The sequence below is a fragment of the Ictidomys tridecemlineatus genome, chromosome 8 (assembly GCF_052094955.1).
Source record: "Ictidomys tridecemlineatus isolate mIctTri1 chromosome 8, mIctTri1.hap1, whole genome shotgun sequence".
In the NCBI taxonomy this organism is placed as follows: Eukaryota; Metazoa; Chordata; class Mammalia; order Rodentia; family Sciuridae; genus Ictidomys; species Ictidomys tridecemlineatus.
The window spans coordinates 111,096,491-111,101,255 of record NC_135484.1 but is presented as its reverse complement, the minus strand read 5'-3'; positions in this window follow the sequence as shown (position 1 = coordinate 111,101,255).

Genomic DNA, 4,765 nt, shown 5'->3' with positions numbered 1-4,765 from the left:
AGTTTTGAAGGTCATGCAGCTGGGCAATATGTAGGTACATAAGTTCTTTTGGTGAGATTTCTGCTCAGCTGTGTGGTAACACGTAAGATCACTTAAGGCACCTCTGAAGCTGGTAATGCAAGATTGACTACCCTTAAACATACCTAATCTCTCCCCTCCAAGACTGAAGACGAGGGTCAGATGTTTAAGATTTACAGAGGCATCATGATCAGGTCACCAGCCACTAGGTTTCACAACCTCCTGTTCCAGACCAAATTGGCTCCTTGAAGTCTCCGGCCAACTACCCTTTCCTGATCCAAGCCCCCCTTCTCCCCCCTCACCTAGGGAGTCAAGGGAGCTTAAGTTCCAGGATGGGTGAACATACTGCTTGACAGTAGCCTTCCACCTTTGATCGCTTTCCAAATAATTCTTTCTCCCTGCTCAGTAACTTGTCTTAAGTCACTGTCCTTCGAGTTGTGAGTAATAGCACGTAACTTAAGTCCTATGGGATCCAATCTGTTCCTTTGGAAGGATTCAGGGAAGAATGACAATTGTTTTCATGAGCTCCAGGCTTTCTTAAAACTTTAGTATGGTAGTAAGGTGCCTTAAATATTGTCCCCACTGACACTTCATCCCCCAGGGTAATAAGGACTTCAACTATTCATTTTTGCCCACAAATGCCCAATGGGTAGCTCAAAGCAGGATTAAAAACGTAGCACTTCTACCTCCATTTTGTATATATTCCCTTTGCTCTGAGTAATCTTGGATTCCAGGAATAACAGGTCTGATTGATAAGCATCTTCTGACATGTGAAAACTACCTCTCTACCAACTAAGGAAATGGCTTCTTAGGAAGCCAACATGGCGATCCTTAGATAACAGCCAAATTCTGCCCAAGACCTGAACAGTTACCCTTCACTTTTGCAGTAGTTTCTGATAGCAAACTTCACTGGCACGAAAGTGACGAACTCCAAGTTTTCGTGTTTTCCTCTGATTATCTCAGAACAAGGAACTCAGGATGGCAGAGATGAGAGGGACAGGCAGAGGCAGAACACTTACCATTGGACCTTGTTACACTGGTGACCATTTTCTAAGTTAAGCCTGTGTCATGCCACATGCTCCAGGACTGGATTAACATGAACGACGTAAGCTTAGCTATCACCATTCTCCCCAATGACTCATGCTTTGAGGGGAAATAAATGTAAGCGTGTTGAGACTTCACCAGGTCTCCCACACTTTGACGTCATCTTCCGGTTGTCCCGACTGTGGAGTGCCCCTGGGGCAGGCAGATCAACTAGGAAGACCTCAACTGATGCTGCTTTAAGACTGTACTGAAAGTCATTAGAAGGGGCAAAGGAAGCGAGCCTTTCTCACAGTAACACCAGTTCAACACCAAGCTTCACTGTCGCAAAAGTGAAGAATTCCAGATTTTCACCTGCTTTGTCAGCTCTGCCAACCCCCAACCCCGACCTTCATTCCTCCTCTAAAACTTCCAAGTCCTTGTCATGCGACAGGGCCAAGATGCTTCATCTTGCTTTGCCCTCCCATATGACCACATTGACTGAAGTTTCCTCCTGGCCCTCCACTGCTTTTTCCTTTTGGCACTTGGTGTGGGTGGCTGCAGGACTCCCAGGGTCAGGCCTAACCTAGGACTGATAACTTGGGCAGAATTTGGCTGCTTTCTTTCTGAAAAGCCTAAGCCATGAATAGTTACCCTTAACTTTTGCAATAGTTTCTGCTAGCACACTGTCACAAAAGTGACAAACTCCAAGTTTTCATGTTTTCCTCCGATTATCCGAGTCAGGACAAGGAACTCAGGATGGCAGAGATGAGGGAGGGACCGGTAGAGGAAGAACAATTTTGGACCTTGTTCCACTGGTGACCATTTTCTAAGTTAATCCTGTGTCATGCCGCATGCTCCAGGACTGGGTTAACTTGACATAAGCTTAGCTATCCAACATTCTCCCTGAAAGATGTTCTTTGGCAGGAGGGGGATGTAAGCGTGTGAAGTGAGACTTCACCAGGTCTCCCACACTTTGGCATTGTCTTCCAATGGTCCCGGCTCCAGAGTGCCCTTGGGGGCAGATCAACTAGGGAGACCTCAGTTGATACTGGTTTAAGACTGTACTGAAAGTCATTAGAAGGGGCAAAGGAAGCGAGCCTTCCTCAGTAACACCAATTCAGATGTTTCTGGGAGGTATGCCAGGTCTTCTCACCATCGGATTTCCATGTAGCTACTCACAGGCTTCTTAAGCGTTACACTAAAGACGAAAATCTATGATCAGTAGAGAAGTAGGCTAGAGACTGCTATTCCCATCATGTCAATAGGAGACCCTATGGCTTGGGGGTTACTTTTCCTGCAGTTGGATTGTCATGTAAGTAAATCCATCAGCTCTGGGTAATTAGGTAACTCGGCTCAGTTTACTAGTGACGTTGGTGCTCATGTTGAAATAAGTGAAAGGATTGTATAAACCGTGACGAAGAATGCGGCACTCGAAACTGATCCTTTTTAACGTTTATGTAACTAGTCCAATTGGTGGGCATGACAGTTTCTCAGCCGTGTGTTTTCAGAATATTCCGGAAGTATCTGCAACTTTCTATTGGGAAATGGAAGTACATTTGGTATTATCCTGTGTTCGGGCCTCAGGGCACCCATTTATTTTCCTGTAAGGTGCCCAGACCCTGACTTGCTTTTTCTGTTGTAGGATCCCAAGGCCACTTTAAACCATAGCTTTCATTTCCAGTCAGTTCTGTGAGTGGGGGTGGGGCAGGATGAACACCCTGCAGTTGTGGAATATGTGTCCCTTGTTAGCCATCATTGCAGAGCAGCTACTGCTGACCCTTTTCAACCCGCATTGCCTCTTCCTTCTGGCTCACAACCCTGCCTCTGAGGAAAGGGGCTGTTAGGTAGCTGTGAAGTAATATCCAAATGTATTTGCTATGTGAGGAACATGGTTTGGTGGCAAGAACTTGGATTCTCTTGCCCTCAAGAGCGGGGGCTTTTATCAGGCCACACTGGGAACTGGGGTCATCTCAGGAAGGCGATAGCCGAATGACTCAGCCAAGTTACTGGACTTTGGAGAGTTTGTGGAACACTCAGTGCTTAGCTGTGGCTGGCCATGCCATCGGCCACCCGTAGAAGACCAGAGGCGTCTGCAGACACAGGGCTGCATGTCAGCTGCTTCACCTTCAGTCCAGGTCACAGTGGGGCTCACACCCTCCCCGACCCTAGGGCATCCAGGGACTGGGCATGTCTCCGGGAGCTCAGCTGTTGGACAACATCTCCTCCTGAAGTCGATACAGATTTTAATTTTACTTTCCTTTCTAAAGGTCTTCCATCCCCACTGTGCAAGTCAACTGCTAATCTTGCAACTACGTGATTGATATGCTTCAAATGAATTTCTTGATTTAATGTTCTCATTCTCTCCAACTTAGAGACTAAAAAATCCCTTGTCATAAACTATGTGACTTATGTTGCACTCATTTTAATCGGGTAAAACTACAGGTCCAAGTGTGAACACCAGTTCTCTCATCCCTGGAGTTATGTTTTTAACGAATGAGGGCAGATCCTTCGTCTCAATTTTAAGATAGGAGACGAAGTCTTCCCTGCGCTTTCCAAATCCAACTTTTTCTGACATGTTTTGATTTTTCCCTCTTGCCTCTTCAATTTTTCTTTCAGTGGTTCCTTCTCTGCCTATTAGATTCTCACCTCCTCCTGGAGTAAAAAAGACTTCTAACTTCCTGTTGCCCTATGACCAGTTTCCTCATAACCAGGTCTAAAAAACAAGTTATACTAGCAAACTAACCTGAGCCCTGTTCCACACCTAAAGTCTGTTGTGCTAGGCAGAAACATTAATGGTGGTCACTTCCGGTAAGTCGGCCCCCACTTGGCTGTGCAGATGGTCTGGAGGTCCCTACAACAGTGTCATGTGTGAAAAGCAAGTTGTAGCCTGGACATGTGGCTGAGGCTTCTGCTAGCACAACCCTGTTTTTGCCATGTTGGTGTCAGGCTGCCCAAGTGGACCAGTGGAATTATATTTGGGATTAGTCCTTACATGATGTGCCTGCCTGTTCTGTAAGGACTACTAGTGTGAAACTGCAGATTTTAGAAAAGCTAATGAGCCCCTGATAACCAGAGAGTTACAAAGCTGATCTATTCATAATGATTCTTCATGCAGCTGATGTAGAACCCATCAGCCCTCCCAAGTAATCTATAAGACTTACTGAAATTATCAAGACTGAGTAAAATTTGCTGCTAGTAGCAGGTAAATCCCTTCTGTAAGTATAGATGGTGCCTCACTATGATAGTCATTTTTGATGAATTCATCCTAAACGTATAGAACCTGTGGGAGACCAACTTTGCATGTGACCGAGTCACTCCCCGGCTGGGTGCTGAGGCGCTCAGTCACAGATGTGGCAGAGCTTTCCCCACCCTTCTTGGGTTCTAGGGTCAGTGTCTCATGCATGGGTGTGTCTTCCTGCAGTCCCATGGGTGAAGCTATGCTAACCTATTCCTTTGTAATATAACCCCTTGCCCTTTTAGGATGATTCCTTGGAAGTGCCTTGTGTGTCCCCTTCTTACTGTGCCCTACCCAGGTGTCAGTCAACCTGCTGACAGTGGACATCTTGAAGATGGGGGGATGACCGAAATATGACCCTTTGCCCCATTTGAATAGCTTCTCAATAAAAGGGGTCAGTGCCTGCTCTCCCTCTTCCTGCGGACCCTTAAGGTCAGAGGAGCCGTCACAGCGACCCCAGTGAAAAAGGTATTTGTCCCTCTTGTGTGG